Below are 12,082 nucleotides of genomic sequence, written 5' to 3'. Positions count from 1 at the left end.
CGACGGCTCAAAACAACTTTTGAAATATTTTATTATTTTTTCTTTTTTTTTCATCTGAATTAAAAAAAAATTAACCAATCGCGAACCGCTACACGTAGTAGGACCCGCAATGTGCATGAATCATTCCTTATGCAATAAGTTTATGGGGCACAGAAACCTAAAAAACAAATATTATAATATTTTTTCTCTTAAAAAACATTGCTAAGGAGTCCTACCAACGTAGTGTTGCGGGTGCTCTAAGTGTAATAATACATAAAGGTGGTGATGACACGTCAGAGTCAATACGAGGTACACATGCTTTTTTTTTTTTCTCTTGCTTTTCAATTCTCTCTAGAAGACAAAAGTTTCTTTCCCTATAAATACCTTAACGCAACAGTTGCACCAATCTCACTGAAACATACCAAAAAGCAAAACAATGTCTACTCCCATCACATTCACATTCACATTCACAACAACCCTGACTCTCGTGATCATCTCGGTGTCACTACTTTCCTGGTCTCTCGGGAGCGCCACAGCGACAGAGACGCAGCGAAATGAGACGGAGGTGCGGCTGTTGTACGAGCAGTGGCTGGTGGAGAATGGGAAGAACTACATCAATGGTCTTGAAGAGAAAGAAAAACGGTTCAAGATCTTCAGTGACAACTTGAAGTTCATCGATGAGCACAACTCGGTGCCGAACCGGAGTTACGAAGTCGGTTTGACCCGGTTTGCAGATCTTACGAAGGAGGAGTTTCGAGGTATGTACTTGGGGAGTAAGATAGAGAAGACTAGAGGAGGTTCAGTGGTAGGAGAGAGGTATTTGTACAAGGAATGAGATGTTTCGATTGGAGAGAGAAAGGAGCCGTTGGTCCGGTCAAAAATCAAGGATATTGTTGTATGTTTTTCTTTTTAACTTTCTCAGCTTTTGATATTGAAATTGCGATTGAGATTTCTTGATTAATAGCAAGTGGTTGGGCGTTCTCTGCGATTGGAGCGGTGGAAAGTATAAACCAGATCACAACCGGAGAACTGTTATCTCTGTCGGTGCAAGAACTCATTGACTGCGACGGATATTTCAACTATGGATGTAATGGAGGTTTCATGAATATGGCTTTTAAGTACATCATGGAGAAAGGTGGTACTGAAACAGATAAATATTATCCTTATACTGACATCCATCGTAGCCCCTGCAGGACCACTAAGGTTCTTTTTTTTTAAAACATCATAGTTTTATTATGTTTTCAGTTTTGTAATTATTTGTTTCTTCTTTCATTCTTTAGACTAAAAACACTCGTGCTGTTACCATCGATGGTTATGAAGATGTTCCTAGAGGCGATGAGATGTCTTTGAAGAAAGTTGTTGCTCATCAACCTGTTAGTGCTGCCATTTATGCTGATGGCGCCGCTTTTAGGCATTACAAGGGAGTAAGTTTCCAACAAACCTTTGATTCGGTTTATTGCTTGGCTATTGTGTTTTCTTGAAACCCATGTTCTATGCTTTTTGTCTTTTTCCACAGGGTGTGTTTAATGTATCATGTGGGATAGGTATGACCCAGGCTGTGATAGTCGCGGGTTATGGATCATCACAAGGTAAAGATTACTGGATCATTCGTAATTCATGGGGAATAAACTGGGGAGAAGGCGGATACATGAGCTCCAACGGAACGTCAAATATCCATTGGGAAAATGTGGTCTAACAATGATGCTATCTTACCCGACCAAGTTGGCTGTCTGAGATTTGATTGGTTTCTTTTAACTTTCTTGACTTGTATGTGTGCTTATTCCCTGTGAGTTTGCGTGTGTGTGTGCTTTAATGGATCTTTCTGATCTTGTCTTCTTTGGACTCTCTCCTTGATCTTCTTTCTCGCCAATGTTAGCCCAAAGCAGGGTCAGAGTACTCTTACTACGGTCGTCATTTTAGTTAGAACTTATAGAATCAAAGGAAGTATCAAAAAGGAGTATTGGTCTAGTATATGTAAAGGGTCCATGATAAACCACGTAAGAGCATCAGCATTGGAGGTTCACTAGGGGGAGTTCACACGTTTTTCAAGAAAAAAAAATATTATAATATGTAACAGTGATGATCCTGGCTCTTTAGAGCATGAGCATCAGTGAACCCCCCTTTGGGGTTCACCTTCTTAATTTTTTATTATTAAAGTTTTTCTTTTTTTCATTTTGATTTTTTTTTTAAAAAAAAAAAAAAAAAAAAAAAATTGACCAATCGCAGGCCGCCACGTGTCGTGGGGCCCGCGCTACAGTGATGAACTTTAGGAGAGAGGGTATCATGCAGAAGAGGTGAGAAGGGGTGAGTTCATCACTTTTGCTTTTTTTAATATTTTTTTTTTCTCGTAAAACGTGTGAACCTCCCTCTTGAACCTCTAATGCTCTTGCTCTTACGCCCCTTCTGTGTGAACCTGGGTCGTTACTGTTCAGCGGGCCCCACGCCACGTGGCGGCCCGCTATTGGTCAATTCTTTTTTTTTTTTTTTTTTTTTTAAAAAAAAAATAACAAACGAAAAATGAAAAAAAAATAATAAAAAATTCAAATTATGAACCCCAACCAGGGGTTCATTAATGCTGGTGCTCTAAGTCACTGGGTAAAAAGTATATATCTTGCATTTGGACTCACAGATTATGATAAGACTTTAAAATCCACATTCCCTGCATAGAAGGTTGATAGTTGGAAATAGTCAATACGAAAACGTAAGATAAGAAATGACCCTTTGATCCAAAAAAAGAAGAAGATATTGTTTTGTGATTATGACACTGATTCAGCCACATTCAAAACCCTCTCTCTCGTGATCCTCTCTGTGTTACTAGTTTCTTCCTCCCTAGACGGTGGTTGATCAGAACCTGGCGGAACGGAATATATTCTAGCGGTGGCTTGTGGAGAATCACAAGAAATATAATGGTCTAAGAGAAAAGGGTCAAAGGTTCGAGATCTTCATGACACAATTAAAGTTCAACCTTGAAATGCCATTTACATAAGGCTGTAACAAACTTTTACGTTAAACTTATGATTAACTAATTAAGCTGTACCGTTCCACTACTCATGATGCGCCATAGTTATATCAGAACTAAACAACTTCCTCATGGCCAAGACGAAGCAGAGTTTATTAAAGAAGAAGCCCTTGCATCTACATGCCTTGCGTTAAAATGAACAATACAATGAATAAAGATGTTCCTAGAGACGACTAAAATGTCTTCGAAGAAAGGTGTTAGACATCAACATGTTAGTGTTTTCATTGAAACGTATAGCCCCATTAAAAAAAGAGGAGTCATCGTTTATCTTAATTAGGTCAAAATTAATGAAATCGGTACGCTAGTTAAAATAAATTTGTTGCACGTTGTCCGGACATTTATCACGTTGCATATGTTCTTATCTAACCAACCTTCTCTCTTCTTTACTTGTACAACAAGATCAACAAACAAGAACGGTTCATCCTTGTCACAATTACATTTTCTGCGAGACAAAGAAAAATTTATTATAACTAGGACTATTAAACAAAAGACATAAACACAACCAAGCCAATGCGTTTTTGTTTGACTTCTTGAAAAATTAGAAGATCCACGTTGTTCTAAAATGGCCTTTGATACAGGTAGAATATTAACTAGAGTTTATCCCGCACATCGTGCGGATATATTTCCATTTATTTAATTTTGATATTATTATATAAATTTAAATATACAATTTATATTTTAGTGTTATGCATTTTATAACTCTTTAATTTTATTGTTTAGGTTTTTTATTACTTTATTAATATAGGAGTTTGTTTTATATATTTTACCTTTTTTATTACGTTTTTGAGTTTTCATAATTTGAAATAATCAAATAAAAAATATTCTTCAACATATGATTTTCGAAAATATATAGCTGTAGAAATAAAGTTTTAACATATGTTAATAACTTCATTTGTATATAAAAAAATCTGACATGATTAATAAATTTGAACCCATTTTAGTGGTAGATGATAATTTATTTAAATAAAAGCATTATATTACTTAATTACGAAATTAATTAATGCAACATTTAATAAAAATTATTTAAAAATTTAGTAGGATTTTGTTAGATTTTTCTCAACAGATTTTGTTATAACTGAAAATAACATTCAAATCTATAGTTAAAATTAATTTATTATTAATATTCCTATTAATTATTATGTCATATTATGTGATTAATGAAATGTTCCTAGTAGACTTCTAAATATTAGATAAAAATGGTACTTCTCTTTTAATAGAGAAGATTAAAACTAGGGAAGAACAATACTAAACTGTTTTATTTAATTTCCCAGAATTATTGAGCAAGTAATGTATAGAATATGTCAATGAAATCTTCTGAATCTTCAGAGTATTTAATAAATACTTAAGCAGTACTGTATAACTAGTTTAAATTTTTAACATGATTTATTAAACTATATAGCGTGGTACAAACAAAAATAAGAAAACACTGTGCTAAGAACAACTCAATCTTAACTCGAATATGGTAGTCTCAGACTCAAAAAGATAAACTAAGAGTACATATTCAAGTATAAGCTGTTGAAAGGCAACACTTAGGGCATCTGCATCAGCATCAGTGAATTCCATGGAAGGGGTTCACAAAGTATTTCTTTATTATTATTTTTTTTGTTTGAATTTTGTTAAAAAAAAAATTAATTAATCGGACCAATCGCGGACCGCTACGTGCCATGGGGTCCGCGCTACAGTGATGACCCGGGTTCAGTGCAGTGACCTTGCAGGAGACAGGTTCACTTCTTTTGTTTATTTTAATTTTTTTTTTCGAAAACTGTGTGAACTCCCCCATTGAACTCTTAATGGGGATGCTCTTATAAACCATGGCTCATGACTTGGTGGTGATTAATTTGAGGGCAAAAAGTACAATACGGAGAAGCCATCAGGGTTCGAATCTCGGTTATTGAAGAATTAACATTTCAGCAGTGCCAGAAAAAAAAGACCGATACATAGTAATAGTCTGGACCATTTTTGTGGGACCAAAATACTCATGTATTATTAAAAAAAAAGTGGATCCTTATTATTATCTAAATACTTTTTCACTACAATCTAACCATCATAATAGGATATAATCCTAATAATCACAGTTTCAATTATCTTACTTAGAAGTAGATAGTAGTAGTAAGTAGTAACCAATAAAAAAGCGCATAAGACCATCTCCAAGGGGACTCTATATTTTCCTCTATAATTTACACAAAAATAGAATAACTCTATTATAGTGTAACTTTTGCTCCAATGGTGTCACTCTATAATAGAGTAACTCTGTTATAGAGTAAGAGCATCTCCAATGGGGCTCTATTTTTTTACTCTATAATTTACACTAAAATAGAGTAACTCTATTATAGAGTTGGATTTGCTCCAATGGTTCACTCTATTATAGAGTAACTCTATTATAGAGTGAACCATTGGAGCAAATCCAACTCTATAATAGAGTGACTCTATTTTAGAGTGAAATATAGAAAAAAATTATAGAGTACCATTGGAGATGGTCTAACACCATTAGAGCAAAAGTTACACTATAATAGAGTTACTATATTTTTGTGTAAATTATAGAGGAAAATATAGAGTTCCATTGGAGATGCCCTAAGAGCATCTCCAACCCCACTCTATTTTTCACTCTAAAATAGAGTTTAGAGTGAAAAATGCTCCAATGGTACACTATTTCTCACTCTATAATAGAGTGAAAAATAGATTTACTCCAAATATAGAGTAATTTGTTTTTTTTTGTTCATCACTCTATTTTCTACTCTTAAAATAGAGTACCATTGGAGCAAATTCAAACTCTATTATAAAGTTACTCTATTTTAGAGTAAAAAATAAAGTAAGTCATTGGAGATGGTCTAAGTAATTAATATTTTGAATATATTGTGCTTTATTTGGTTAAACAAGATTTTTTTTTGATCAAAGCTTAAACAAAGATAATATGAAACGAGGATTACATAATAGAGATTTCCACACTTTGAACATTGGGAAACCAAGACTTTCGTATTGGAATGATCAGATAAGAGTTTTCACGTTTATCGAAACTAATTGTTATTGTTTTGTGTGGACCATCAAAACCTCTCTGACACGGTTACCAATGCAATCCAGATGGGAAGTTCCTGGACTCCTTTCCGGTAAGAATCCGTCGACTGTAGCTGCTGGCGAACCTCCTGACCCTCCTCTCATCCCACCAGACCCTCCTGACCCTTCCTCCCCTCTTTCACCCAACAACTTTCCATCTCTCTTAGAAGCCAAAACTATTCCAAAATCCTCCAACTACAGATTTGGTACCTTTCAAAGATCTGGAACTGTTCTCTCTGCATCTAGTAAAGGGATCAAGCACCCCACTGCAGTTGCTCCAAAAGCTCTGCCTGCTATGATCAATGGCACCACTGCTTGCGAGACAGATTCAGCACTGCCTCCTTCTACTGTTTCAGATTTCAGATCTGTTACCGATACTATTCCTGCGCTTGAAAAAGAAAAAAATTTACAACAAGGTTGCAGAATAGTTCCACCTTCAACTTCATCACCTACCCTAACTAACAAAGCTTCTTCATCCCATCAATCCATTCCCATCCCTTCCCAACAAACTACCCATGAAACTATCCAACACCCTATCTTACCCTCTCCTGTACTCACTGGTGATGCAAATGCCTCATCTTCCTCTCAAACAATTCCCTCATCTTTGATTCAAAAATTAAGACTGTCTGAGGATAAGACTTTGCATCGTCGAGCACCTGTCACCATTTCTGCTTCTGGGAGACCTAGAGTTCTCATTCCTGACTCTGTTTTTCAAAAGGGAGCAGAGTTACACAAGGACTTTATCATTTGTTATTTCAATGGTAAAGCCCCTCCTTTCAACCAGATTCAAAGTGTTTTCAATCACATGTGGGGTAAAGGAAAACGCTTAGAAATTCACAATAACCCTCTTAATCGATCAGTACTAGTCAGGATTCATAGTGAGTACCTGAGGCAGAAGATACTGGAGAAAAACATCTGGTACGTTGGTGATTCAATGTTCCATACAGCTCAATGGTCATCTGTCCACTCTACGAGCACTCCACCTCTCAAGGCCATCAGGATTTGGGCTCATCTCACTGGTGTTCCCCTAGACCTCAGATATGAAGCAGGTTTGAGTCTTGTTGCAGGACTAATAGGAGAGCCGAAAGAAACCGATGACTTTACTAAAAACCTTGTAAGTCTCACCTTAGCTCATGTCAAGGTGGAGGTAGATCTCACTCAGCCACTCCCCTCTGTTGTTGAATTTGAAAGAGAAAATGGAGAAGTAGTTGAGGTTTCGGTCCACTACCCTTGGGTGCCTCCTACTTGTTCTCATTGCCATGAGCTAGGACATGTAATGAGGAATTATCTTCACTACACCCCTCCACCTGCGGATGAAGTAGCTGCAAAAAAGAAGCAACCTGTTAACCATGGTTCAACTAAGAAATATACGAATCAGGAAGCTTCTAAGCAGAGTAAAAAGTATAGGCCTGTGTCTCAATCTAAGCCTTTGCCTTCTCAATCATTGTCTACTACTGAAGATTTGGGCCTTGCTGCTGTTCCTGCTGCTAGCGATGCACCTCTATTTGATCCCATCACTGCTGTTGTTCCATCACTTGCCCCTACCCCACTTCTTAGCCCCCATCAATCCTCATTTGCCATTATCCCTGGCCTAACTTTAAACCGCTCTGCTTCTATCAATCATTCCCTTAATCCCTTCCTCACCCCTGAACCTCAACAAAGACCTTCCCTTAAACGCTCTCGTTCCTCTCCTACCCTTTCTCCACCTCAGTTTAACAACCGCATCTCAAACTCTAACCCAAATCCGTTTTCTCAAACTCTAGCTCTTTGCAACCCCCCTCTTCTCAAACCACCTGACCTCAACCATTCACATCTACTCCCTGCTTCAATTCCCTCACCTTTAAATAACCTACTACCTCCTTTTGCTACTAGAGGTTCTGCCGTTCCCTCGGAGAACCTTCTCCCTCTTTCCCTATGAGTGTTAAACTCTTTTTTTGGAATGTGCGTGGTTTAAATGACCCCACAAAACATAGACCTTTTGTTTCTTGGCTAAATACTAATAAGCCAATTTTGGAGCTCTTATTGAAACTCATATCAAACAACCTTTCTTGGCCCCTATTTTATCTTCACTCTGCCCAAATTGGAAATTTGCTTCTAACCATACAGCTGATCCAGATGGTCGTATCATCCTCATCTGGAGGGATTCCATCAATGTCCAGATCCTGTCTGAAAGTCGGCAATGCATAACCTGCAAAATCAACTTTCCAAATCATCAGCCTATCCTCTACTCAGCTATCTATGCTTCAAATTTAAGCTCTGAACGTGTGGAATTGTGGACTGAGCTCATTCACTTACAAACATCACTTGGTCTGGACAACACCAACTGGATTCTTGTAGGAGACTTGAATCAAATCATCCACCCAATGGAGCACTCTGAGCCGTCCATCACTGCACCTGACTTCTTAATGTACCAGCTTCGAGATTGTTTTACTCAGCTGGGTCTTTTTGACCTTCGCTACATTGGTCCTACTCTCACTTGGATCAACTCTCGACCAGAGAACCCTATCTCTAAAAAGCTGGATAGACTGATGGTAAACAACTCCTTGGTGTCCTCTTTCCCTGACGTCCTAGCCTCTTTTCTACCACCCAACTTCTCTGACCACTCTCCCTGTGTTATAGACCTGGCCTTTAACCTTCCTTTAGCTGGAACCCAACCCTATAAATTTCAAAACTACCTCATAAAACACCTTGGTTTCGCCCAGCTACTACAGGACGCCTGGATTCAAGCTGGAAATGTCTCTCAAACTCTTACACAATTGTGTTGGAAGCTGAAACAAATCAAGAGTGATCTTAAACTTCTAAACAAAGAAAACTATTCAAAAATTCAGGAACGTGTGAGTGAGACTAACGGTTTGTTGCAAATTGCGCAGGTTCAAGCTTTGCAGGATCCATGTCCCATTACCTTCCAAGCTGAGAAAGATCTGCATCAAAAATGGAACTTCTTGCGTGAGATCGAGGAAATGTTCTTTAGGCAAAAATCTAGGATTAACTGGCTTAGAGAGGGAGACTTAAATACCACCTTCTTTCATCGGATCTGTCAGACAAGGGCGAGCTATAATGCAATTAGAGCTTTCCTCTCAGACACGGGTGCTTGGATAATTGATCCTCAGGAAATGATGGTCCTGGCGGTTAACCATTTCTCATCTATCCTTGGATATCAGCCTCCTCTTCTACTCTACACGCCGCCAGTCTGGTTTCAGGATCTCACTTCCTTCACATTCCCTCTTCACCTGAACCAATTGATGTGTTCCATCCCTTCTGACGAGGAGATCAAGTCAACAATTTTCAAACTCAATCCCAACAAAGCTCCTGGTCCGGATGGTCTAACGTCGGCTTTCTTCAAAGCTTCATGGGAAACTATTGGTCTTGAGGTCGTTGCAGCCATAAAAAATTTCTTTGCTTCCAACTTCCTTCCGACTATGACAAATGCAACTATCCTATCTCTGGTCCCCAAATTCCCTGGTGCATCAAAGGTAACCGATTACAGACCAATTTCCTGTCTCAACACTATCTACAAAGTCATCTCGCGACTGCTAGTAAAGAAGCTAAAGCCTATGCTCTCTACGCTAATCCTTCCTAGTCAAACAGCTTTCGTAAAGGGTAGACTATTGATAGAGAACACAACACTAGCAGGGGAGCTTGTTAATGTATATCATAAGAATAAGGGCCCTAAAAGGATTACCATTAAAGTAGACATAACAAAGGCTTTTGACACTCTCTCCTGGGAGTTCTTGTTCTCTTGTCTTGAAGGACTCCATCTTCCGCAAAGGTTCATCCGTCAAATCAAAGCTTGCGTCTGCACATCAAGTTACATGGTCGGGTATAATGGATCAGTACATGGGTTCTTCAAAGGAAAAAGAGGTCTGAGGCAGGGTGATCCACTCTCACTTTATCTGTTCGTCATCGCCATGAATTGCCTGTCCCACATGCTCAACAAGGCGGCGAGACAGAATAGATTCAACTACCACACCAGCTGTGCTTCCACAAAGCTAACCCATCTCTCCTTCGCTGACGATCTTCTCATATTTATAGATGGGTCCATTGATTCTGTTCAGCAGGTCTTGCAAGTGCTGAAGGAATTTGAGAACCGGTCTGGGCTGGCGGTGAGTATGCAGAAAACGAGTTTCTATGCTTCGGGATTAACACCTTCAGAGACAGACTTGATTCAAGCTTCTACTGGAATGGCTCTAGGCTCTCTCCCATTCCGTTACTTAGGAGTCCCACTGAACTCAAGAAAATTGTCGCTCACGAACTGTGAACCATTGATTCACCAAATCAAAACTCGGTTCTCCTCCTGGTCAGTGAAGTCTCTCTCCTTTTCAGGGCGCCTTCTCCTCGTCAAGACGGTGATTGCTGGCGTTACTACCTTCTGGTGCTCTGCTTACGTTCTGCCCAAAGCTTGTGTAGACAGAATAAACTCCTTATGCAGTATGTTCCCGTGGAAAGGAAACATTGAAGGTCTCAACTCAGCAAGGGTCTCTTGGAAGACAGTAGTACTTACTAAAAGGCAAGGAGGGTTGGGAGTAAAGGATCTCTATACCTGGAATAAAGCATGCACCTTGCGACTTCTCTAGCTTCTATTCTTCAGGCCAGACTCTGTGTGGGTTCAATGGTTCAAGGAAGTTATCCTCAAAGGCTCGGTGCATAACTACTGGACTACAACTCCTAAGCAATCTTACTCATGGCTTGTGAACAAGCTACTCAAACTCAAACAGGTGGTGTTCCCTTTAATCAAGTTGAGGTTGCAGAATGGCGAAACGGCACGGTTCTGGTCATACAATTGGACACCATTTGGTGACCTTCACACACACTTGTCGGGAACAAACTCTAGGTTGGGAATTCCTCTTCATGCTACTGTCGCCTCTCTGTATGGAAACGGCACTTGGTCTCTACCACCTGCACGTTCAGAAGCGCAGATTGAGTTATATGTCTATCTTACAACAGTCAAACTTAACTCATCTCAAGATTACTATGAATGGGAGATCAACGGTCAAGTTCAAACAACTTACAGAACGGGGCGTCTCTATGATTACCTCTGCGCTTTAAAACCTGATGTCGTTTGGTATGATGCAGTTTGGATCTCAAGGGCTATTCCTCGTCATAGTTTCCACACCTGGCTTGTTATCCAAGACAGACTCCCTACGCGAGATAGATTGTTAAAGTGGGGACTTCAAGTGGAGGGCCGATGTCTTCTCTGCAACTCAAATCCAGAGTCTCGGGATCATCTCTTCTTCTCTTGTAACTATAGCTATGATCTGTGGGCGATGGTAGCTAGAAGACTACAACTTGTACCTTCTCGTCACTGGCCTATCACTATTCAGCAATTGATCGCACTTCCCCCACCCGCCTCTCAAAGAATCCTCACTCGACTGGCTTGGCAAGCAACCTTGTACTGGATATGGACCGAACGTAATACTCGCCTCCATACGCAGATGTTTCGATCGGTTGATCAGATCTTCAAACTACTTGACAGACAACTGAAGAACAAGCTTCAAAGCTTCAGGGACACAAACCGGACTCGGTCTTCGATCATGATGCAAAGCTGGTTTCGATTTGGTTGATCACCGTCTCCCTCCGTTATAATTCATTGCGTTCTCGACTTCTCCGTTACAACTAAAGGTCTTCCTTTTGGGCTTTATCATTGGGTATTGGGCTGTATTGAGTTTGATATGTTTTTCATTATGGGCTGATATAAGTAACTAGAGTTTATGGTCTATGGACTCTTGTAAAACAATTTTTATTTCTCCTTTTATTTAAATTATGAATGCAGTTTACAAAAAAAAAAAAAGAGTTTTCAGGATGGTGTGATGATGCAAGCAACAACAAAAATAATTGAAAAAACGGAATTGTATTTTAAGATAATAACTAGTGTTGAACCCATGCTCCGCATGGGTATATTTTTGCTTGTGAATAATCATATTTCGTTAAGTAAAATGGACATGTATAAAATAACTTTGTTTTATCAGAAGGAAATGCATATACATAAAAAATTAACACTTTTATCATTAATTAAACACAAACATTAAAATTAAG

The 12,082-nt window shown here is 38.9% G+C and overlaps 1 pseudogene; it reads left to right on the top strand.

Moving 5' to 3' along the window:
* The first annotated feature begins 297 nt into the window (after positions 1-297).
* On the top strand, positions 298-1,231 carry LOC106366587 (annotated as a pseudogene).
* Positions 1,232-12,082: the final 10,851 nt, after the last annotated feature.

Source organism: Brassica napus, chromosome A1, assembly GCF_020379485.1.
Source record: "Brassica napus cultivar Da-Ae chromosome A1, Da-Ae, whole genome shotgun sequence".
NCBI lineage: Eukaryota > Viridiplantae > Streptophyta > Magnoliopsida > Brassicales > Brassicaceae > Brassica > Brassica napus.
The sequence above is the reverse complement of the archived record's forward strand: the minus strand, read 5'-3'. Positions and strand labels throughout refer to the sequence as shown.